This window comes from Pungitius pungitius, unplaced genomic scaffold (genome assembly GCF_949316345.1).
Source record: "Pungitius pungitius unplaced genomic scaffold, fPunPun2.1 scaffold_31, whole genome shotgun sequence".
Lineage (NCBI taxonomy): Eukaryota > Metazoa > Chordata > Actinopteri > Perciformes > Gasterosteidae > Pungitius > Pungitius pungitius.
Window position 1 is genome coordinate 35,291 of NW_026909910.1, and position 20,078 is coordinate 55,368.

At 45.7% G+C, this 20,078-nt stretch overlaps 38 non-coding genes and 4 pseudogenes across 38 annotated transcripts; all 42 read left to right on the forward strand.

Moving 5' to 3' along the window:
* Nucleotides 1-291: 291 nt before the first annotated feature.
* On the forward strand, nucleotides 292-400 carry LOC134123139 (5S ribosomal RNA; annotated as a pseudogene).
* A 339-nt stretch (nucleotides 401-739) lies between these two features.
* On the forward strand, nucleotides 740-858 carry LOC134123030 (5S ribosomal RNA). The gene has a single exon (XR_009954539.1). It is a non-coding gene; the product is annotated as a 5S ribosomal RNA (ribosomal RNA).
* Nucleotides 859-1,253: 395 nt separating this feature from the next.
* LOC134123041 (5S ribosomal RNA) lies at nucleotides 1,254-1,372 on the forward strand. Its single transcript, XR_009954550.1, has one exon. It is a non-coding gene; the product is annotated as a 5S ribosomal RNA (ribosomal RNA).
* Nucleotides 1,373-1,711: 339 nt separating this feature from the next.
* On the forward strand, nucleotides 1,712-1,830 carry LOC134123052 (5S ribosomal RNA). Its single transcript, XR_009954561.1, has one exon. It is a non-coding gene; the product is annotated as a 5S ribosomal RNA (ribosomal RNA).
* A 339-nt stretch (nucleotides 1,831-2,169) lies between these two features.
* LOC134123141 (5S ribosomal RNA) lies at nucleotides 2,170-2,278 on the forward strand (annotated as a pseudogene).
* A 339-nt stretch (nucleotides 2,279-2,617) lies between these two features.
* LOC134123063 (5S ribosomal RNA) lies at nucleotides 2,618-2,736 on the forward strand. Its single transcript, XR_009954572.1, has one exon. It is a non-coding gene; the product is annotated as a 5S ribosomal RNA (ribosomal RNA).
* Nucleotides 2,737-3,131: 395 nt separating this feature from the next.
* LOC134123075 (5S ribosomal RNA) lies at nucleotides 3,132-3,250 on the forward strand. Its single transcript, XR_009954584.1, has one exon. It is a non-coding gene; the product is annotated as a 5S ribosomal RNA (ribosomal RNA).
* Nucleotides 3,251-3,589: 339 nt separating this feature from the next.
* LOC134123018 (5S ribosomal RNA) lies at nucleotides 3,590-3,708 on the forward strand. Its single transcript, XR_009954527.1, has one exon. It is a non-coding gene; the product is annotated as a 5S ribosomal RNA (ribosomal RNA).
* Nucleotides 3,709-4,103: 395 nt separating this feature from the next.
* On the forward strand, nucleotides 4,104-4,222 carry LOC134123086 (5S ribosomal RNA). Its single transcript, XR_009954595.1, has one exon. It is a non-coding gene; the product is annotated as a 5S ribosomal RNA (ribosomal RNA).
* Nucleotides 4,223-4,561: 339 nt separating this feature from the next.
* LOC134123097 (5S ribosomal RNA) lies at nucleotides 4,562-4,680 on the forward strand. The gene has a single exon (XR_009954606.1). It is a non-coding gene; the product is annotated as a 5S ribosomal RNA (ribosomal RNA).
* Nucleotides 4,681-5,075: 395 nt separating this feature from the next.
* Nucleotides 5,076-5,194, forward strand: LOC134123107 (5S ribosomal RNA). Its single transcript, XR_009954616.1, has one exon. It is a non-coding gene; the product is annotated as a 5S ribosomal RNA (ribosomal RNA).
* Nucleotides 5,195-5,533: 339 nt separating this feature from the next.
* On the forward strand, nucleotides 5,534-5,652 carry LOC134123118 (5S ribosomal RNA). Its single transcript, XR_009954627.1, has one exon. It is a non-coding gene; the product is annotated as a 5S ribosomal RNA (ribosomal RNA).
* A 339-nt stretch (nucleotides 5,653-5,991) lies between these two features.
* LOC134123129 (5S ribosomal RNA) lies at nucleotides 5,992-6,110 on the forward strand. Its single transcript, XR_009954638.1, has one exon. It is a non-coding gene; the product is annotated as a 5S ribosomal RNA (ribosomal RNA).
* A 395-nt stretch (nucleotides 6,111-6,505) lies between these two features.
* Nucleotides 6,506-6,624, forward strand: LOC134123140 (5S ribosomal RNA). The gene has a single exon (XR_009954641.1). It is a non-coding gene; the product is annotated as a 5S ribosomal RNA (ribosomal RNA).
* A 339-nt stretch (nucleotides 6,625-6,963) lies between these two features.
* On the forward strand, nucleotides 6,964-7,072 carry LOC134123142 (5S ribosomal RNA; annotated as a pseudogene).
* A 339-nt stretch (nucleotides 7,073-7,411) lies between these two features.
* LOC134123151 (5S ribosomal RNA) lies at nucleotides 7,412-7,530 on the forward strand. Its single transcript, XR_009954642.1, has one exon. It is a non-coding gene; the product is annotated as a 5S ribosomal RNA (ribosomal RNA).
* A 395-nt stretch (nucleotides 7,531-7,925) lies between these two features.
* Nucleotides 7,926-8,034, forward strand: LOC134123143 (5S ribosomal RNA; annotated as a pseudogene).
* A 339-nt stretch (nucleotides 8,035-8,373) lies between these two features.
* Nucleotides 8,374-8,492, forward strand: LOC134123160 (5S ribosomal RNA). Its single transcript, XR_009954647.1, has one exon. It is a non-coding gene; the product is annotated as a 5S ribosomal RNA (ribosomal RNA).
* A 395-nt stretch (nucleotides 8,493-8,887) lies between these two features.
* LOC134123170 (5S ribosomal RNA) lies at nucleotides 8,888-9,006 on the forward strand. Its single transcript, XR_009954657.1, has one exon. It is a non-coding gene; the product is annotated as a 5S ribosomal RNA (ribosomal RNA).
* A 339-nt stretch (nucleotides 9,007-9,345) lies between these two features.
* On the forward strand, nucleotides 9,346-9,464 carry LOC134123177 (5S ribosomal RNA). The gene has a single exon (XR_009954664.1). It is a non-coding gene; the product is annotated as a 5S ribosomal RNA (ribosomal RNA).
* Nucleotides 9,465-9,803: 339 nt separating this feature from the next.
* On the forward strand, nucleotides 9,804-9,922 carry LOC134123185 (5S ribosomal RNA). Its single transcript, XR_009954673.1, has one exon. It is a non-coding gene; the product is annotated as a 5S ribosomal RNA (ribosomal RNA).
* Nucleotides 9,923-10,317: 395 nt separating this feature from the next.
* On the forward strand, nucleotides 10,318-10,436 carry LOC134123193 (5S ribosomal RNA). The gene has a single exon (XR_009954683.1). It is a non-coding gene; the product is annotated as a 5S ribosomal RNA (ribosomal RNA).
* A 339-nt stretch (nucleotides 10,437-10,775) lies between these two features.
* Nucleotides 10,776-10,894, forward strand: LOC134123201 (5S ribosomal RNA). Its single transcript, XR_009954690.1, has one exon. It is a non-coding gene; the product is annotated as a 5S ribosomal RNA (ribosomal RNA).
* Nucleotides 10,895-11,289: 395 nt separating this feature from the next.
* Nucleotides 11,290-11,408, forward strand: LOC134123212 (5S ribosomal RNA). Its single transcript, XR_009954701.1, has one exon. It is a non-coding gene; the product is annotated as a 5S ribosomal RNA (ribosomal RNA).
* A 339-nt stretch (nucleotides 11,409-11,747) lies between these two features.
* Nucleotides 11,748-11,866, forward strand: LOC134123224 (5S ribosomal RNA). The gene has a single exon (XR_009954711.1). It is a non-coding gene; the product is annotated as a 5S ribosomal RNA (ribosomal RNA).
* A 395-nt stretch (nucleotides 11,867-12,261) lies between these two features.
* On the forward strand, nucleotides 12,262-12,380 carry LOC134123231 (5S ribosomal RNA). The gene has a single exon (XR_009954718.1). It is a non-coding gene; the product is annotated as a 5S ribosomal RNA (ribosomal RNA).
* Nucleotides 12,381-12,719: 339 nt separating this feature from the next.
* On the forward strand, nucleotides 12,720-12,838 carry LOC134123238 (5S ribosomal RNA). Its single transcript, XR_009954725.1, has one exon. It is a non-coding gene; the product is annotated as a 5S ribosomal RNA (ribosomal RNA).
* Nucleotides 12,839-13,177: 339 nt separating this feature from the next.
* LOC134123242 (5S ribosomal RNA) lies at nucleotides 13,178-13,296 on the forward strand. The gene has a single exon (XR_009954729.1). It is a non-coding gene; the product is annotated as a 5S ribosomal RNA (ribosomal RNA).
* A 395-nt stretch (nucleotides 13,297-13,691) lies between these two features.
* Nucleotides 13,692-13,810, forward strand: LOC134123243 (5S ribosomal RNA). Its single transcript, XR_009954730.1, has one exon. It is a non-coding gene; the product is annotated as a 5S ribosomal RNA (ribosomal RNA).
* A 339-nt stretch (nucleotides 13,811-14,149) lies between these two features.
* Nucleotides 14,150-14,268, forward strand: LOC134123252 (5S ribosomal RNA). Its single transcript, XR_009954739.1, has one exon. It is a non-coding gene; the product is annotated as a 5S ribosomal RNA (ribosomal RNA).
* Nucleotides 14,269-14,607: 339 nt separating this feature from the next.
* LOC134123255 (5S ribosomal RNA) lies at nucleotides 14,608-14,726 on the forward strand. Its single transcript, XR_009954742.1, has one exon. It is a non-coding gene; the product is annotated as a 5S ribosomal RNA (ribosomal RNA).
* A 395-nt stretch (nucleotides 14,727-15,121) lies between these two features.
* Nucleotides 15,122-15,240, forward strand: LOC134123256 (5S ribosomal RNA). The gene has a single exon (XR_009954743.1). It is a non-coding gene; the product is annotated as a 5S ribosomal RNA (ribosomal RNA).
* Nucleotides 15,241-15,579: 339 nt separating this feature from the next.
* On the forward strand, nucleotides 15,580-15,698 carry LOC134123257 (5S ribosomal RNA). The gene has a single exon (XR_009954744.1). It is a non-coding gene; the product is annotated as a 5S ribosomal RNA (ribosomal RNA).
* Nucleotides 15,699-16,093: 395 nt separating this feature from the next.
* On the forward strand, nucleotides 16,094-16,212 carry LOC134123258 (5S ribosomal RNA). The gene has a single exon (XR_009954745.1). It is a non-coding gene; the product is annotated as a 5S ribosomal RNA (ribosomal RNA).
* A 339-nt stretch (nucleotides 16,213-16,551) lies between these two features.
* LOC134123259 (5S ribosomal RNA) lies at nucleotides 16,552-16,670 on the forward strand. Its single transcript, XR_009954746.1, has one exon. It is a non-coding gene; the product is annotated as a 5S ribosomal RNA (ribosomal RNA).
* Nucleotides 16,671-17,009: 339 nt separating this feature from the next.
* On the forward strand, nucleotides 17,010-17,128 carry LOC134123260 (5S ribosomal RNA). The gene has a single exon (XR_009954747.1). It is a non-coding gene; the product is annotated as a 5S ribosomal RNA (ribosomal RNA).
* A 395-nt stretch (nucleotides 17,129-17,523) lies between these two features.
* On the forward strand, nucleotides 17,524-17,642 carry LOC134122983 (5S ribosomal RNA). The gene has a single exon (XR_009954493.1). It is a non-coding gene; the product is annotated as a 5S ribosomal RNA (ribosomal RNA).
* A 339-nt stretch (nucleotides 17,643-17,981) lies between these two features.
* LOC134123262 (5S ribosomal RNA) lies at nucleotides 17,982-18,100 on the forward strand. Its single transcript, XR_009954748.1, has one exon. It is a non-coding gene; the product is annotated as a 5S ribosomal RNA (ribosomal RNA).
* A 395-nt stretch (nucleotides 18,101-18,495) lies between these two features.
* On the forward strand, nucleotides 18,496-18,614 carry LOC134123050 (5S ribosomal RNA). The gene has a single exon (XR_009954559.1). It is a non-coding gene; the product is annotated as a 5S ribosomal RNA (ribosomal RNA).
* A 339-nt stretch (nucleotides 18,615-18,953) lies between these two features.
* On the forward strand, nucleotides 18,954-19,072 carry LOC134123263 (5S ribosomal RNA). The gene has a single exon (XR_009954749.1). It is a non-coding gene; the product is annotated as a 5S ribosomal RNA (ribosomal RNA).
* Nucleotides 19,073-19,467: 395 nt separating this feature from the next.
* On the forward strand, nucleotides 19,468-19,586 carry LOC134123264 (5S ribosomal RNA). The gene has a single exon (XR_009954750.1). It is a non-coding gene; the product is annotated as a 5S ribosomal RNA (ribosomal RNA).
* Nucleotides 19,587-19,925: 339 nt separating this feature from the next.
* LOC134123266 (5S ribosomal RNA) lies at nucleotides 19,926-20,044 on the forward strand. Its single transcript, XR_009954752.1, has one exon. It is a non-coding gene; the product is annotated as a 5S ribosomal RNA (ribosomal RNA).
* The last annotated feature ends 34 nt before the right edge of the window (nucleotides 20,045-20,078 follow it).

Consider the following 20,078-nt stretch of genomic DNA (forward strand, 5'->3'; position numbering starts at 1 on the left):
TACACAATTGTAAAAAAAATGTCACATTGTAGAAGAGATGCAATAGGAAGAAGATGAAAGGTGGCTTACGTCCATACCATCGTCAGGCCATTTGAGGTGGCGGGGACTGCAATGGCCATTCACCGATTGGCTGGGACCCCTGGGCGGGTCTTCTCTAGTCCATCCAATTTTCGGCATGGGATGTCACAGCCTTCTTTGCATACCCTTATTTAACCCACACAAAGATGCCAACGGCAGGCGTGTCATAATTCATTGACGCATTATAAAGGATTAGGAAAAAGATAAAAAGCAGCTTACGGCCATACCTCTCTGGTTCCGCCTGATCTCGGAAGCTAAGCAGAGCAGGGCCTGGTTAGTACCTGGATGGAAGACCGCCTGGGAATCCCAGGTGCCGTAAGCTTTTTCACTTCTCTCTCTGAAAGCCGCCCAGCGCCGTAGATTGTACACCTACACAATTGTAAAAAAAATGTCACATTGTAGAAGAGATGCAATAGGAAGAAGATGAAAGGTGGCTTACGTCCATACCATCGTCAGGCCATTTGAGGTGGCGGGGACTGCAATGGCCATTCACCGATTGGCTGGGACCCCTGGGCGGGTCTTCTCTAGTCCATCCAATTTTCGGCATGGGATGTCACAGCCTTCTTTGCATACCCTTATTTAACCCACACAAAGATGCCAACGGCAGGCGTGTCATAATTCATTGACGCATTATAAAGGATTAGGAAAAAGATAAAAAGCAGCTTACGGCCATACCTCTCTGGTTCCGCCCGATCTCGTCTGATCTCGGAAGCTAAGCAGAGCAGGGCCTGGTTAGTACCTGGATGGAAGACCGCCTGGGAATCCCAGGTGCCGTAAGCTTTTTCACTTCTCTCTCCGAAAGCCGCCGAGCGCCGCAGATTGTACACCTACAAATTACAAAAAGAATATCACATTGTTGAAGAGATGCATGTTTAGTGTTGTTTTAACGTTGGATATGAAAGGAAATTAGACAATAATATCCAAAATGATTCCGTTTCATGATTGCTAAATTAGTGTTGATCAACATTTACGATTGGCATACTATTGTTTGTAATTTAGCCGTTGAAATACAGGTGCTAACCCAACATGTTAGAATTGCCAGTGAAGAAAAGTAAAGTTACCTTCAGGCTTTAGGAACCTCTCTTGCCAATGCTAAGAACTGCTTCAATTTTAGAAAAAGAAACTTCTGATTATCTTTGACACGTTTTAAAGGATTAGGAAAAAGATGAAAAGCAGCTTACGGCCATACCTCTCTGGTTCCGCCCGATCTCGTCTGATCTCGGAAGCTAAGCAGAGCAGGGCCTGGTTAGTACCTGGATGGAAGACCGCCTGGGAATCCCAGGTGCCGTAAGCTTTTTCACTTCTCTCTCTGAAAGCCGCCCAGCGCCGTAGATTGTACACCTACACAATTGTAAAAAAAATGTCACATTGTAGAAGAGATGCAATAGGAAGAAGATGAAAGGTGGCTTACGTCCATACCATCGTCAGGCCATTTGAGGTGGCGGGGACTGCAATGGCCATTCACCGATTGGCTGGGACCCCTGGGCGGGTCTTCTCTAGTCCATCCAATTTTCGGCATGGGATGTCACAGCCTTCTTTGCATACCCTTATTTAACCCACACAAAGATGCCAACGGCAGGCGTGTCATAATTCATTGACGCATTATAAAGGATTAGGAAAAAGATAAAAAGCAGCTTACGGCCATACCTCTCTGGTTCCGCCCGATCTCGTCTGATCTCGGAAGCTAAGCAGAGCAGGGCCTGGTTAGTACCTGGATGGAAGACCGCCTGGGAATCCCAGGTGCCGTAAGCTTTTTCACTTCTCTCTCTGAAAGCCGCCCAGCGCCGTAGATTGTACACCTACACAATTGTAAAAAAAATGTCACATTGTAGAAGAGATGCAATAGGAAGAAGATGAAAGGTGGCTTACGTCCATACCATCGTCAGGCCATTTGAGGTGGCGGGGACTGCAATGGCCATTCACCGATTGGCTGGGACCCCTGGGCGGGTCTTCTCTAGTCCATCCAATTTTCGGCATGGGATGTCACAGCCTTCTTTGCATACCCTTATTTAACCCACACAAAGATGCCAACGGCAGGCGTGTCATAATTCATTGACGCATTATGAAGGATTAGGAAAAAGATAAAAAGCAGCTTACGGCCATACCTCTCTGGTTCCGCCTGATCTCGGAAGCTAAGCAGAGCAGGGCCTGGTTAGTACCTGGATGGAAGACCGCCTGGGAATCCCAGGTGCCGTAAGCTTTTTCACTTCTCTCTCTGAAAGCCGCCCAGCGCCGTAGATTGTACACCTACACAATTGTAAAAAAAATGTCACATTGTAGAAGAGATGCAATAGGAAGAAGATGAAAGGTGGCTTACGTCCATACCATCGTCAGGCCATTTGAGGTGGCGGGGACTGCAATGGCCATTCACCGATTGGCTGGGACCCCTGGGCGGGTCTTCTCTAGTCCATCCAATTTTCGGCATGGGATGTCACAGCCTTCTTTGCATACCCTTATTTAACCCACACAAAGATGCCAACGGCAGGCGTGTCATAATTCATTGACTCATTATAAAGGATTAGGAAAAAGATAAAAAGCAGCTTACGGCCATACCTCTCTGGTTCCGCCCGATCTCGTCTGATCTCGGAAGCTAAGCAGAGCAGGGCCTGGTTAGTACCTGGATGGAAGACCGCCTGGGAATCCCAGGTGCCGTAAGCTTTTTCACTTCTCTCTCCGAAAGCCGCCGAGCGCCGCAGATTGTACACCTACAAATTACAAAAAGAATATCACATTGTTGAAGAGATGCATGTTTAGTGTTGTTTTAACGTTGGATATGAAAGGAAATTAGACAATAATATCCAAAATGATTCCGTTTCATGATTGCTAAATTAGTGTTGATCAACATTTACGATTGGCATACTATTGTTTGTAATTTAGCCGTTGAAATACAGGTGCTAACCCAACATGTTAGAATTGCCAGTGAAGAAAAGTAAAGTTACCTTCAGGCTTTAGGAACCTCTCTTGCCAATGCTAAGAACTGCTTCAATTTTAGAAAAAGAAACTTCTGATTATCTTTGACACGTTTTAAAGGATTAGGAAAAAGATGAAAAGCAGCTTACGGCCATACCTCTCTGGTTCCGCCCGATCTCGTCTGATCTCGGAAGCTAAGCAGAGCAGGGCCTGGTTAGTACCTGGATGGAAGACCGCCTGGGAATCCCAGGTGCCGTAAGCTTTTTCACTTCTCTCTCTGAAAGCCGCCCAGCGCCGTAGATTGTACACCTACACAATTGTAAAAAAAATGTCACATTGTAGAAGAGATGCAATAGGAAGAAGATGAAAGGTGGCTTACGTCCATACCATCGTCAGGCCATTTGAGGTGGCGGGGACTGCAATGGCCATTCACCGATTGGCTGGGACCCCTGGGCGGGTCTTCTCTAGTCCATCCAATTTTCGGCATGGGATGTCACAGCCTTCTTTGCATACCCTTATTTAACCCACACAAAGATGCCAACGGCAGGCGTGTCATAATTCATTGACGCATTATAAAGGATTAGGAAAAAGATAAAAAGCAGCTTACGGCCATACCTCTCTGGTTCTGCCCGATCTCGTCTGATCTCGGAAGCTAAGCAGAGCAGGGCCTGGTTAGTACCTGGATGGAAGACCGCCTGGGAATCCCAGGTGCCGTAAGCTTTTTCACTTCTCTCTCCGAAAGCCGCCGAGCGCCGCAGATTGTACACCTACAAATTACAAAAAGAATATCACATTGTTGAAGAGATGCATGTTTAGTGTTGTTTTAACGTTGGATATGAAAGGAAATTAGACAATATTATCCAAAATGATTCCGTTTCATGATTGCTAAATTAGTGTTGATCAACATTTACGATTGGCATACTATTGTTTGTAATTTAGCCGTTGAAATACAGGTGCTAACCCAACATGTTAGAATTGCCAGTGAAGAAAAGTAAAGTTACCTTCAGGCTTTAGGAACCTCTCTTGCCAATGCTAAGAACTGCTTCAATTTTAGAAAAAGAAACTTCTGATTATCTTTGACACGTTTTAAAGGATTAGGAAAAAGATGAAAAGCAGCTTACGGCCATACCTCTCTGGTTCCGCCCGATCTCGTCTGATCTCGGAAGCTAAGCAGAGCAGGGCCTGGTTAGTACCTGGATGGAAGACCGCCTGGGAATCCCAGGTGCCGTAAGCTTTTTCACTTCTCTCTCTGAAAGCCGCCCAGCGCCGTAGATTGTACACCTACACAATTGTAAAAAAAATGTCACATTGTAGAAGAGATGCAATAGGAAGAAGATGAAAGGTGGCTTACGTCCATACCATCGTCAGGCCATTTGAGGTGGCGGGGACTGCAATGGCCATTCACCGATTGGCTGGGACCCCTGGGCGGGTCTTCTCTAGTCCATCCAATTTTCGGCATGGGATGTCACAGCCTTCTTTGCATACCCTTATTTAACCCACACAAAGATGCCAACGGCAGGCGTGTCATAATTCATTGACGCATTATAAAGGATTAGGAAAAAGATAAAAAGCAGCTTACGGCCATACCTCTCTGGTTCCGCCCGATCTCGTCTGATCTCGGAAGCTAAGCAGAGCAGGGCCTGGTTAGTACCTGGATGGAAGACCGCCTGGGAATCCCAGGTGCCGTAAGCTTTTTCACTTCTCTCTCCGAAAGCCGCCGAGCGCCGCAGATTGTACACCTACAAATTACAAAAAGAATATCACATTGTTGAAGAGATGCATGTTTAGTGTTGTTTTAACGTTGGATATGAAAGGAAATTAGACAATATTATCCAAAATGATTCCGTTTCATGATTGCTAAATTAGTGTTGATCAACATTTACGATTGGCATACTATTGTTTGTAATTTAGCCGTTGAAATACAGGTGCTAACCCAACATGTTAGAATTGCCAGTGAAGAAAAGTAAAGTTACCTTCAGGCTTTAGGAACCTCTCTTGCCAATGCTAAGAACTGCTTCAATTTTAGAAAAAGAAACTTCTGATTATCTTTGACACGTTTTAAAGGATTAGGAAAAAGATGAAAAGCAGCTTACGGCCATACCTCTCTGGTTCCGCCCGATCTCGTCTGATCTCGGAAGCTAAGCAGAGCAGGGCCTGGTTAGTACCTGGATGGAAGACCGCCTGGGAATCCCAGGTGCCGTAAGCTTTTTCACTTCTCTCTCTGAAAGCCGCCCAGCGCCGTAGATTGTACACCTACACAATTGTAAAAAAAATGTCACATTGTAGAAGAGATGCAATAGGAAGAAGATGAAAGGTGGCTTACGTCCATACCATCGTCAGGCCATTTGAGGTGGCGGGGACTGCAATGGCCATTCACCGATTGGCTGGGACCCCTGGGCGGGTCTTCTCTAGTCCATCCAATTTTCGGCATGGGATGTCACAGCCTTCTTTGCATACCCTTATTTAACCCACACAAAGATGCCAACGGCAGGCGTGTCATAATTCATTGACGCATTATAAAGGATTAGGAAAAAGATAAAAAGCAGCTTACGGCCATACCTCTCTGGTTCCGCCCGATCTCGTCTGATCTCGGAAGCTAAGCAGAGCAGGGCCTGGTTAGTACCTGGATGGAAGACCGCCTGGGAATCCCAGGTGCCGTAAGCTTTTTCACTTCTCTCTCTGAAAGCCGCCCAGCGCCGTAGATTGTACACCTACACAATTGTAAAAAAAATGTCACATTGTAGAAGAGATGCAATAGGAAGAAGATGAAAGGTGGCTTACGTCCATACCATCGTCAGGCCATTTGAGGTGGCGGGGACTGCAATGGCCATTCACCGATTGGCTGGGACCCCTGGGCGGGTCTTCTCTAGTCCATCCAATTTTCGGCATGGGATGTCACAGCCTTCTTTGCATACCCTTATTTAACCCACACAAAGATGCCAACGGCAGGCGTGTCATAATTCATTGACGCATTATAAAGGATTAGGAAAAAGATAAAAAGCAGCTTACGGCCATACCTCTCTGGTTCCGCCCGATCTCGTCTGATCTCGGAAGCTAAGCAGAGCAGGGCCTGGTTAGTACCTGGATGGAAGACCGCCTGGGAATCCCAGGTGCCGTAAGCTTTTTCACTTCTCTCTCCGAAAGCCGCCGAGCGCCGCAGATTGTACACCTACAAATTACAAAAAGAATATCACATTGTTGAAGAGATGCATGTTTAGTGTTGTTTTAACGTTGGATATGAAAGGAAATTAGACAATATTATCCAAAATGATTCCGTTTCATGATTGCTAAATTAGTGTTGATCAACATTTACGATTGGCATACTATTGTTTGTAATTTAGCCGTTGAAATACAGGTGCTAACCCAACATGTTAGAATTGCCAGTGAAGAAAAGTAAAGTTACCTTCAGGCTTTAGGAACCTCTCTTGCCAATGCTAAGAACTGCTTCAATTTTAGAAAAAGAAACTTCTGATTATCTTTGACACGTTTTAAAGGATTAGGAAAAAGATGAAAAGCAGCTTACGGCCATACCTCTCTGGTTCCGCCCGATCTCGTCTGATCTCGGAAGCTAAGCAGAGCAGGGCCTGGTTAGTACCTGGATGGAAGACCGCCTGGGAATCCCAGGTGCCGTAAGCTTTTTCACTTCTCTCTCTGAAAGCCGCCCAGCGCCGTAGATTGTACACCTACACAATTGTAAAAAAAATGTCACATTGTAGAAGAGATGCAATAGGAAGAAGATGAAAGGTGGCTTACGTCCATACCATCGTCAGGCCATTTGAGGTGGCGGGGACTGCAATGGCCATTCACCGATTGGCTGGGACCCCTGGGCGGGTCTTCTCTAGTCCATCCAATTTTCGGCATGGGATGTCACAGCCTTCTTTGCATACCCTTATTTAACCCACACAAAGATGCCAACGGCAGGCGTGTCATAATTCATTGACGCATTATAAAGGATTAGGAAAAAGATAAAAAGCAGCTTACGGCCATACCTCTCTGGTTCCGCCTGATCTCGGAAGCTAAGCAGAGCAGGGCCTGGTTAGTACCTGGATGGAAGACCGCCTGGGAATCCCAGGTGCCGTAAGCTTTTTCACTTCTCTCTCTGAAAGCCGCCCAGCGCCGTAGATTGTACACCTACACAATTGTAAAAAAAATGTCACATTGTAGAAGAGATGCAATAGGAAGAAGATGAAAGGTGGCTTACGTCCATACCATCGTCAGGCCATTTGAGGTGGCGGGGACTGCAATGGCCATTCACCGATTGGCTGGGACCCCTGGGCGGGTCTTCTCTAGTCCATCCAATTTTCGGCATGGGATGTCACAGCCTTCTTTGCATACCCTTATTTAACCCACACAAAGATGCCAACGGCAGGCGTGTCATAATTCATTGACGCATTATAAAGGATTAGGAAAAAGATAAAAAGCAGCTTACGGCCATACCTCTCTGGTTCCGCCCGATCTCGTCTGATCTCGGAAGCTAAGCAGAGCAGGGCCTGGTTAGTACCTGGATGGAAGACCGCCTGGGAATCCCAGGTGCCGTAAGCTTTTTCACTTCTCTCTCCGAAAGCCGCCGAGCGCCGCAGATTGTACACCTACAAATTACAAAAAGAATATCACATTGTTGAAGAGATGCATGTTTAATGTTGTTTTAACGTTGGATATGAAAGGAAATTAGACAATAATATCCAAAATGATTCCGTTTCATGATTGCTAAATTAGTGTTGATCAACATTTACGATTGGCATACTATTGTTTGTAATTTAGCCGTTGAAATACAGGTGCTAACCCAACATGTTAGAATTGCCAGTGAAGAAAAGTAAAGTTACCTTCAGGCTTTAGGAACCTCTCTTGCCAATGCTAAGAACTGCTTCAATTTTAGAAAAAGAAACTTCTGATTATCTTTGACACGTTTTAAAGGATTAGGAAAAAGATGAAAAGCAGCTTACGGCCATACCTCTCTGGTTCCGCCTGATCTCGGAAGCTAAGCAGAGCAGGGCCTGGTTAGTACCTGGATGGAAGACCGCCTGGGAATCCCAGGTGCCGTAAGCTTTTTCACTTCTCTCTCTGAAAGCCGCCCAGCGCCGTAGATTGTACACCTACACAATTGTAAAAAAAATGTCACATTGTAGAAGAGATGCAATAGGAAGAAGATGAAAGGTGGCTTACGTCCATACCATCGTCAGGCCATTTGAGGTGGCGGGGACTGCAATGGCCATTCACCGATTGGCTGGGACCCCTGGGCGGGTCTTCTCTAGTCCATCCAATTTTCGGCATGGGATGTCACAGCCTTCTTTGCATACCCTTATTTAACCCACACAAAGATGCCAACGGCAGGCGTGTCATAATTCATTGACGCATTATAAAGGATTAGGAAAAAGATAAAAAGCAGCTTACGGCCATACCTCTCTGGTTCCGCCCGATCTCGTCTGATCTCGGAAGCTAAGCAGAGCAGGGCCTGGTTAGTACCTGGATGGAAGACCGCCTGGGAATCCCAGGTGCCGTAAGCTTTTTCACTTCTCTCTCCGAAAGCCGCCGAGCGCCGCAGATTGTACACCTACAAATTACAAAAAGAATATCACATTGTTGAAGAGATGCATGTTTAGTGTTGTTTTAACGTTGGATATGAAAGGAAATTAGACAATAATATCCAAAATGATTCCGTTTCATGATTGCTAAATTAGTGTTGATCAACATTTACGATTGGCATACTATTGTTTGTAATTTAGCCGTTGAAATACAGGTGCTAACCCAACATGTTAGAATTGCCAGTGAAGAAAAGTAAAGTTACCTTCAGGCTTTAGGAACCTCTCTTGCCAATGCTAAGAACTGCTTCAATTTTAGAAAAAGAAACTTCTGATTATCTTTGACACGTTTTAAAGGATTAGGAAAAAGATGAAAAGCAGCTTACGGCCATACCTCTCTGGTTCCGCCCGATCTCGTCTGATCTCGGAAGCTAAGCAGAGCAGGGCCTGGTTAGTACCTGGATGGAAGACCGCCTGGGAATCCCAGGTGCCGTAAGCTTTTTCACTTCTCTCTCTGAAAGCCGCCCAGCGCCGTAGATTGTACACCTACACAATTGTAAAAAAAATGTCACATTGTAGAAGAGATGCAATAGGAAGAAGATGAAAGGTGGCTTACGTCCATACCATCGTCAGGCCATTTGAGGTGGCGGGGACTGCAATGGCCATTCACCGATTGGCTGGGACCCCTGGGCGGGTCTTCTCTAGTCCATCCAATTTTCGGCATGGGATGTCACAGCCTTCTTTGCATACCCTTATTTAACCCACACAAAGATGCCAACGGCAGGCGTGTCATAATTCATTGACGCATTATAAAGGATTAGGAAAAAGATAAAAAGCAGCTTACGGCCATACCTCTCTGGTTCCGCCCGATCTCGTCTGATCTCGGAAGCTAAGCAGAGCAGGGCCTGGTTAGTACCTGGATGGAAGACCGCCTGGGAATCCCAGGTGCCGTAAGCTTTTTCACTTCTCTCTCTGAAAGCCGCCCAGCGCCGTAGATTGTACACCTACACAATTGTAAAAAAAATGTCACATTGTAGAAGAGATGCAATAGGAAGAAGATGAAAGGTGGCTTACGTCCATACCATCGTCAGGCCATTTGAGGTGGCGGGGACTGCAATGGCCATTCACCGATTGGCTGGGACCCCTGGGCGGGTCTTCTCTAGTCCATCCAATTTTCGGCATGGGATGTCACAGCCTTCTTTGCATACCCTTATTTAACCCACACAAAGATGCCAACGGCAGGCGTGTCATAATTCATTGACGCATTATAAAGGATTAGGAAAAAGATAAAAAGCAGCTTACGGCCATACCTCTCTGGTTCCGCCCGATCTCGTCTGATCTCGGAAGCTAAGCAGAGCAGGGCCTGGTTAGTACCTGGATGGAAGACCGCCTGGGAATCCCAGGTGCCGTAAGCTTTTTCACTTCTCTCTCCGAAAGCCGCCGAGCGCCGCAGATTGTACACCTACAAATTACAAAAAGAATATCACATTGTTGAAGAGATGCATGTTTAGTGTTGTTTTAACGTTGGATATGAAAGGAAATTAGACAATAATATCCAAAATGATTCCGTTTCATGATTGCTAAATTAGTGTTGATCAACATTTACGATTGGCATACTATTGTTTGTAATTTAGCCGTTGAAATACAGGTGCTAACCCAACATGTTAGAATTGCCAGTGAAGAAAAGTAAAGTTACCTTCAGGCTTTAGGAACCTCTCTTGCCAATGCTAAGAACTGCTTCAATTTTAGAAAAAGAAACTTCTGATTATCTTTGACACGTTTTAAAGGATTAGGAAAAAGATGAAAAGCAGCTTACGGCCATACCTCTCTGGTTCCGCCCGATCTCGTCTGATCTCGGAAGCTAAGCAGAGCAGGGCCTGGTTAGTACCTGGATGGAAGACCGCCTGGGAATCCCAGGTGCCGTAAGCTTTTTCACTTCTCTCTCTGAAAGCCGCCCAGCGCCGTAGATTGTACACCTACACAATTGTAAAAAAAATGTCACATTGTAGAAGAGATGCAATAGGAAGAAGATGAAAGGTGGCTTACGTCCATACCATCGTCAGGCCATTTGAGGTGGCGGGGACTGCAATGGCCATTCACCGATTGGCTGGGACCCCTGGGCGGGTCTTCTCTAGTCCATCCAATTTTCGGCATGGGATGTCACAGCCTTCTTTGCATACCCTTATTTAACCCACACAAAGATGCCAACGGCAGGCGTGTCATAATTCATTGACGCATTATAAAGGATTAGGAAAAAGATAAAAAGCAGCTTACGGCCATACCTCTCTGGTTCCGCCCGATCTCGTCTGATCTCGGAAGCTAAGCAGAGCAGGGCCTGGTTAGTACCTGGATGGAAGACCGCCTGGGAATCCCAGGTGCCGTAAGCTCTTTCACTTCTCTCTCCGAAAGCCGCCGAGCGCCGCAGATTGTACACCTACAAATTACAAAAAGAATATCACATTGTTGAAGAGATGCATGTTTAGTGTTGTTTTAACGTTGGATATGAAAGGAAATTAGACAATATTATCCAAAATGATTCCGTTTCATGATTGCTAAATTAGTGTTGATCAACATTTACGATTGGCATACTATTGTTTGTAATTTAGCCGTTGAAATACAGGTGCTAACCCAACATGTTAGAATTGCCAGTGAAGAAAAGTAAAGTTACCTTCAGGCTTTAGGAACCTCTCTTGCCAATGCTAAGAACTGCTTCAATTTTAGAAAAAGAAACTTCTGATTATCTTTGACACGTTTTAAAGGATTAGGAAAAAGATGAAAAGCAGCTTACGGCCATACCTCTCTGGTTCCGCCCGATCTCGTCTGATCTCGGAAGCTAAGCAGAGCAGGGCCTGGTTAGTACCTGGATGGAAGACCGCCTGGGAATCCCAGGTGCCGTAAGCTTTTTCACTTCTCTCTCTGAAAGCCGCCCAGCGCCGTAGATTGTACACCTACACAATTGTAAAAAAAATGTCACATTGTAGAAGAGATGCAATAGGAAGAAGATGAAAGGTGGCTTACGTCCATACCATCGTCAGGCCATTTGAGGTGGCGGGGACTGCAATGGCCATTCACCGATTGGCTGGGACCCCTGGGCGGGTCTTCTCTAGTCCATCCAATTTTCGGCATGGGATGTCACAGCCTTCTTTGCATACCCTTATTTAACCCACACAAAGATGCCAACGGCAGGCGTGTCATAATTCATTGACGCATTATAAAGGATTAGGAAAAAGATAAAAAGCAGCTTACGGCCATACCTCTCTGGTTCCGCCCGATCTCGTCTGATCTCGGAAGCTAAGCAGAGCAGGGCCTGGTTAGTACCTGGATGGAAGACCGCCTGGGAATCCCAGGTGCCGTAAGCTTTTTCACTTCTCTCTCCGAAAGCCGCCGAGCGCCGCAGATTGTACACCTACAAATTACAAAAAGAATATCACATTGTTGAAGAGATGCATGTTTAGTGTTGTTTTAACGTTGGATATGAAAGGAAATTAGACAATATTATCCAAAATGATTCCGTTTCATGATTGCTAAATTAGTGTTGATCAACATTTACGATTGGCATACTATTGTTTGTAATTTAGCCGTTGAAATACAGGTGCTAACCCAACATGTTAGAATTGCCAGTGAAGAAAAGTAAAGTTACCTTCAGGCTTTAGGAACCTCTCTTGCCAATGCTAAGAACTGCTTCAATTTTAGAAAAAGAAACTTCTGATTATCTTTGACACGTTTTAAAGGATTAGGAAAAAGATGAAAAGCAGCTTACGGCCATACCTCTCTGGTTCCGCCCGATCTCGTCTGATCTCGGAAGCTAAGCAGAGCAGGGCCTGGTTAGTACCTGGATGGAAGACCGCCTGGGAATCCCAGGTGCCGTAAGCTTTTTCACTTCTCTCTCTGAAAGCCGCCCAGCGCCGTAGATTGTACACCTACACAATTGTAAAAAAAATGTCACATTGTAGAAGAGATGCAATAGGAAGAAGATGAAAGGTGGCTTACGTCCATACCATCGTCAGGCCATTTGAGGTGGCGGGGACTGCAATGGCCATTCACCGATTGGCTGGGACCCCTGGGCGGGTCTTCTCTAGTCCATCCAATTTTCGGCATGGGATGTCACAGCCTTCTTTGCATACCCTTATTTAACCCACACAAAGATGCCAACGGCAGGCGTGTCATAATTCATTGACGCATTATAAAGGATTAGGAAAAAGATAAAAAGCAGCTTACGGCCATACCTCTCTGGTTCCGCCCGATCTCGTCTGATCTCGGAAGCTAAGCAGAGCAGGGCCTGGTTAGTACCTGGATGGAAGACCGCCTGGGAATCCCAGGTGCCGTAAGCTTTTTCACTTCTCTCTCTGAAAGCCGCCCAGCGCCGTAGATTGTACACCTACACAATTGTAAAAAAAATGTCACATTGTAGAAGAGATGCAATAGGAAGAAGATGAAAGGTGGCTTACGTCCATACCATCGTCAGGCCATTTGAGGTGGCGGGGACTGCAATGGCCATTCACCGATTGGCTGGGACCCCTGGGCGGGTCTTCTCTAGTCCATCCAATTTTCGGCATGGGATGTCACAGCCTTCTTTGCATACCCTTATTTAACCCACACAAAGATGCCAACGGCAGGCGTGTCATAATTCATTGACGCATTATAAAGGATTAGGAAAAAGATAAAAAGCAGCTTACGGCCATACCTCTCTGGTTCCGCCCGATCTCGTCTGATCTCGGAAGCTAAGCAGAGCAGGGCCTGGTTAGTACCTGGATGGAAGACCGCCTGGGAATCCCAGGTGCCGTAAGCTCTTTCACTTCTCTCTCCGAAAGCCGCCGAGCGCCGCAGATTGTACACCTACAAATTACAAAAAGAATATCACATTGTTGAAGAGATGCATGTTTAGTGTTGTTTTAACGTTGGATATGAAAGGAAATTAGACAATATTATCCAAAATGATTCCGTTTCATGATTGCTAAATTAGTGTTGATCAACATTTACGATTGGCATACTATTGTTTGTAATTTAGCCGTTGAAATACAGGTGCTAACCCAACATGTTAGAATTGCCAGTGAAGAAAAGTAAAGTTACCTTCAGGCTTTAGGAACCTCTCTTGCCAATGCTAAGAACTGCTTCAATTTTAGAAAAAGAAACTTCTGATTATCTTTGACACGTTTTAAAGGATTAGGAAAAAGATGAAAAGCAGCTTACGGCCATACCTCTCTGGTTCCGCCCGATCTCGTCTGATCTCGGAAGCTAAGCAGAGCAGGGCCTGGTTAGTACCTGGATGGAAGACCGCCTGGGAATCCCAGGTGCCGTAAGCTTTTTCACTTCTCTCTCTGAAAGCCGCCCAGCGCCGTAGATTGTACACCTACACAATTGTAAAAAAAATGTCACATTGTAGAAGAGATGCAATAGGAAGAAGATGAAAGGTGGCTTACGTCCATACCATCGTCAGGCCATTTGAGGTGGCGGGGACTGCAATGGCCATTCACCGATTGGCTGGGACCCCTGGGCGGGTCTTCTCTAGTCCATCCAATTTTCGGCATGGGATGTCACAGCCTTCTTTGCATACCCTTATTTAACCCACACAAAGATGCCAACGGCAGGCGTGTCATAATTCATTGACGCATTATAAAGGATTAGGAAAAAGATAAAAAGCAGCTTACGGCCATACCTCTCTGGTTCCGCCCGATCTCGTCTGATCTCGGAAGCTAAGCAGAGCAGGGCCTGGTTAGTACCTGGATGGAAGACCGCCTGGGAATCCCAGGTGCCGTAAGCTTTTTCACTTCTCTCTCTGAAAGCCGCCCAGCGCCGTAGATTGTACACCTACACAATTGTAAAAAAAATGTCACATTGTAGAAGAGATGCAATAGGAAGAAGATGAAAGGTGGCTTACGTCCATACCATCGTCAGGCCATTTGAGGTGGCGGGGACTGCAATGGCCATTCACCGATTGGCTGGGACCCCTGGGCGGGTCTTCTCTAGTCCATCCAATTTTCGGCATGGGATGTCACAGCCTTCTTTGCATACCCTTATTTAACCCACACAAAGATGCCAACGGCAGGCGTGTCATAATTCATTGACGCATTATAAAGGATTAGGAAAAAGATAAAAAGCAGCTTACGGCCATACCTCTCTGGTTCCGCCCGATCTCGTCTGATCTCGGAAGCTAAGCAGAGCAGGGCCTGGTTAGTACCTGGATGGAAGACCGCCTGGGAATCCCAGGTGCCGTAAGCTTTTTCACTTCTCTCTCCGAAAGCCGCCGAGCGCCGCAGATTGTACACCTACAAATTACAAAAAGAATATCACATTGTTGAAGAGATGCATGTTTAGTGTTGTTTTAACGTTGGATATGAAAGGAAATTAGACAATATTATCCAAAATGATTCCGTTTCATGATTGCTAAATTAGTGTTGATCAACATTTACGATTGGCATACTATTGTTTGTAATTTAGCCGTTGAAATACAGGTGCTAACCCAACATGTTAGAATTGCCAGTGAAGAAAAGTAAAGTTACCTTCAGGCTTTAGGAACCTCTCTTGCCAATGCTAAGAACTGCTTCAATTTTAGAAAAAGAAACTTCTGATTATCTTTGACACGTTTTAAAGGATTAGGAAAAAGATGAAAAGCAGCTTACGGCCATACCTCTCTGGTTCCGCCCGATCTCGTCTGATCTCGGAAGCTAAGCAGAGCAGGGCCTGGTTAGTACCTGGATGGAAGACCGCCTGGGAATCCCAGGTGCCGTAAGCTTTTTCACTTCTCTCTCTGAAAGCCGCCCAGCGCCGTAGATTGTACACCTACACAATTGTAAAAAAAATGTCACATTGTAGAAGAGATGCAATAGGAAGAAGATGAAAGGTGGCTTACGTCCATACCATCGTCAGGCCATTTGAGGTGGCGGGGACTGCAATGGCCATTCACCGATTGGCTGGGACCCCTGGGCGGGTCTTCTCTAGTCCATCCAATTTTCGGCATGGGATGTCACAGCCTTCTTTGCATACCCTTATTTAACCCACACAAAGATGCCAACGGCAGGCGTGTCATAATTCATTGACGCATTATAAAGGATTAGGAAAAAGATAAAAAGCAGCTTACGGCCATACCTCTCTGGTTCCGCCCGATCTCGTCTGATCTCGGAAGCTAAGCAGAGCAGGGCCTGGTTAGTACCTGGATGGAAGACCGCCTGGGAATCCCAGGTGCCGTAAGCTTTTTCACTTCTCTCTCCGAAAGCCGCCGAGCGCCGCAGATTGTACACCTACAAATTACAAAAAGAATATCACATTGTTGAAGAGATGCATGTTTAGTGTTGTTTTAACGTTGGATATGAAAGGAAATTAGACAATATTATCCAAAATGATTCCGTTTCATGATTGCTAAATTAGTGTTGATCAACATTTACGATTGGCATACTATTGTTTGTAATTTAGCCGTTGAAATACAGGTGCTAACCCAACATGTTAGAATTGCCAGTGAAGAAAAGTAAAGTTACCTTCAGGCTTTAGGAACCTCTCTTGCCAATGCTAAGAACTGCTTCAATTTTAGAAAAAGAAACTTCTGATTATCTTTGACACGTTTTAAAGGATTAGGAAAAAGATGAAAAGCAGCTTACGGCCATACCTCTCTGGTTCCGCCCGATCTCGTCTGATCTCGGAAGCTAAGCAGAGCAGGGCCTGGTTAGTACCTGGATGGAAGACCGCCTGGGAATCCCAGGTGCCGTAAGCTTTTTCACTTCTCTCTCTGAAAGCCGCCCAGCGCCGTAGATTGTACACCTACACAATTGTAAAAAAAATGTCACATTGTAGAAGAGATGCAATAGGAAGAAGATGAAAGGTGGCTTACGTCCATACCATCGTCAGGCCATTTGAGGTGGCGGGGACTGCAATGGCCATTCACCGATTGGCTGGGACCCCTGGGCGGGTCTTCTCTAGTCCATCCAATTTTCGGCATGGGATGTCACAGCCTTCTTTGCATACCCTTATTTAACCCACACAAAGATGCCAACGGCAGGCGTGTCATAATTCATTGACGCATTATAAAGGATTAGGAAAAAGATAAAAAGCAGCTTACGGCCATACCTCTCTGGTTCCGCCCGATCTCGTCTGATCTCGGAAGCTAAGCAGAGCAGGGCCTGGTTAGTACCTGGATGGAAGACCGCCTGGGAATCCCAGGTGCCGTAAGCTTTTTCACTTCTCTCTCTGAAAGCCGCCCAGCGCCGTAGATTGTACACCTACACAATTGTAAAAAAAATGTCACATTGTAGAAGAGATGCAATAGGAAGAAGATGAAAGGTGGCTTACGTCCATACCATCGTCAGGCCATTTGAGGTGGCGGGGACTGCAATGGCCATTCACCGATTGGCTGGGACCCCTGGGCGGGTCTTCTCTAGTCCATCCAATTTTCGGCATGGGATGTCACAGCCTTCTTTGCATACCCTTATTTAACCCACACAAAGATGCCAACGGCAGGCGTGTCATAATTCATTGACGCATTATAAAGGATTAGGAAAAAGATAAAAAGCAGCTTACGGCCATACCTCTCTGGTTCCGCCCGATCTCGTCTGATCTCGGAAGCTAAGCAGAGCAGGGCCTGGTTAGTACCTGGATGGAAGACCGCCTGGGAATCCCAGGTGCCGTAAGCTCTTTCACTTCTCTCTCCGAAAGCCGCCGAGCGCCGCAGATTGTACACCTACAAATTACAAAAAGAATATCACATTGTTGAAGAGATGCATGTTTAGTGTTGTTTTAACGTTGGATATGAAAGGAAATTAGACAATATTATCCAAAATGATTCCGTTTCATGATTGCTAAATTAGTGTTGATCAACATTTACGATTGGCATACTATTGTTTGTAATTTAGCCGTTGAAATACAGGTGCTAACCCAACATGTTAGAATTGCCAGTGAAGAAAAGTAAAGTTACCTTCAGGCTTTAGGAACCTCTCTTGCCAATGCTAAGAACTGCTTCAATTTTAGAAAAAGAAACTTCTGATTATCTTTGACACGTTTTAAAGGATTAGGAAAAAGATGAAAAGCAGCTTACGGCCATACCTCTCTGGTTCCGCCCGATCTCGTCTGATCTCGGAAGCTAAGCAGAGAAGGGCCTGGTTAGTACCTGGATGGAAGACCGCCTGGGAATCCCAGGTGCCGTAAGCTTTTTCACTTCTCTCTCTGAAAGCCGCCCAGCGCCGTAGATTGTACACCTACACAATTGTAAAAAAAATGTCACATTGTAGAAGAGATGCAATAGGAAGAAGATGAAAGGTGGCTTACGTCCATACCATCGTCAGGCCATTTGAGGTGGCGGGGACTGCAATGGCCATTCACCGATTGGCTGGGACCCCTGGGCGGGTCTTCTCTAGTCCATCCAATTTTCGGCATGGGATGTCACAGCCTTCTTTGCATACCCTTATTTAACCCACACAAAGATGCCAACGGCAGGCGTGTCATAATTCATTGACGCATTATAAAGGATTAGGAAAAAGATAAAAAGCAGCTTACGGCCATACCTCTCTGGTTCCGCCCGATCTCGTCTGATCTCGGAAGCTAAGCAGAGCAGGGCCTGGTTAGTACCTGGATGGAAGACCGCCTGGGAATCCCAGGTGCCGTAAGCTTTTTCACTTCTCTCTCCGAAAGCCGCCGAGCGCCGCAGATTGTACACCTACAAATTACAAAAAGAATATCACATTGTTGAAGAGATGCATGTTTAGTGTTGTTTTAACGTTGGATATGAAAGGAAATTAGACAATATTATCCAAAATGATTCCGTTTCATGATTGCTAAATTAGTGTTGATCAACATTTACGATTGGCATACTATTGTTTGTAATTTAGCCGTTGAAATACAGGTGCTAACCCAACATGTTAGAATTGCCAGTGAAGAAAAGTAAAGTTACCTTCAGGCTTTAGGAACCTCTCTTGCCAATGCTAAGAACTGCTTCAATTTTAGAAAAAGAAACTTCTGATTATCTTTGACACGTTTTAAAGGATTAGGAAAAAGATGAAAAGCAGCTTACGGCCATACCTCTCTGGTTCCGCCCGATCTCGTCTGATCTCGGAAGCTAAGCAGAGCAGGGCCTGCTTAGTACCTGGATGGAAGACCGCCTGGGAATCCCAGGTGCCGTAAGCTTTTTCACTTCTCTCTCTGAAAGCCGCCCAGCGCCGTAGATTGTACACCTACACAATTGTAAAAAAAATGTCACATTGTAGAAGAGATGCAATAGGAAGAAGATGAAAGGTGGCTTACGTCCATACCATCGTCAGGCCATTTGAGGTGGCGGGGACTGCAATGGCCATTCACCGATTGGCTGGGACCCCTGGGCGGGTCTTCTCTAGTCCATCCAATTTTCGGCATGGGATGTCACAGCCTTCTTTGCATACCCTTATTTAACCCACACAAAGATGCCAACGGCAGGCGTGTCATAATTCATTGACGCATTATAAAGGATTAGGAAAAAGATAAAAAGCAGCTTACGGCCATACCTCTCTGGTTCCGCCCGATCTCGTCTGATCTCGGAAGCTAAGCAGAGCAGGGCCTGGTTAGTACCTGGATGGAAGACCGCCTGGGAATCCCAGGTGCCGTAAGCTTTTTCACTTCTCTCTCCGAAAGCCGCCGAGCGCCGCAGATTGTACACCTACAAATTACAAAAAGAATATCACATTGTTGAAGAGATGCATGTTTAGTGTTGTTTTAACGTTGGATATGAAAGGAAATTAGACAATATTATCCAAAATGATTCCGTTTCATGATTGCTAAATTAGTGTTGATCAACATTTACGATTGGCATACTATTGTTTGTAATTTAGCCGTTGAAATACAGGTGCTAACCCAACATGTTAGAATTGCCAGTGAAGAAAAGTAAAGTTACCTTCAGGCTTTAGGAACCTCTCTTGCCAATGCTAAGAACTGCTTCAATTTTAGAAAAAGAAACTTCTGATTATCTTTGACACGTTTTAAAGGATTAGGAAAAAGATGAAAAGCAGCTTACGGCCATACCTCTCTGGTTCCGCCCGATCTCGTCTGATCTCGGAAGCTAAGCAGAGCAGGGCCTGGTTAGTACCTGGATGGAAGACCGCCTGGGAATCCCAGGTGCCGTAAGCTTTTTCACTTCTCTCTCTGAAAGCCGCCCAGCGCCGTAGATTGTACACCTACACAATTGTAAAAAAAATGTCACATTGTAGAAGAGATGCAATAGGAAGAAGATGAAAGGTGGCTTACGTCCATACCATCGTCAGGCCATTTGAGGTGGCGGGGACTGCAATGGCCATTCACCGATTGGCTGGGACCCCTGGGCGGGTCTTCTCTAGTCCATCCAATTTTCGGCATGGGATGTCACAGCCTTCTTTGCATACCCTTATTTAACCCACACAAAGATGCCAACGGCAGGCGTGTCATAATTCATTGACGCATTATAAAGGATTAGGAAAAAGATGAAAAGCAGCTTACGGCCATACCTCTCTGGTTCCGCCCGATCTCGTCTGATCTCGGAAGCTAAGCAGAGCAGGGCCTGGTTAGTACCTGGATGGAAGACCGCCTGGGAATCCCAGGTGCCGTAAGCTTTTTCACTTCTCTCTCTGAAAGCCGCCCAGCGCC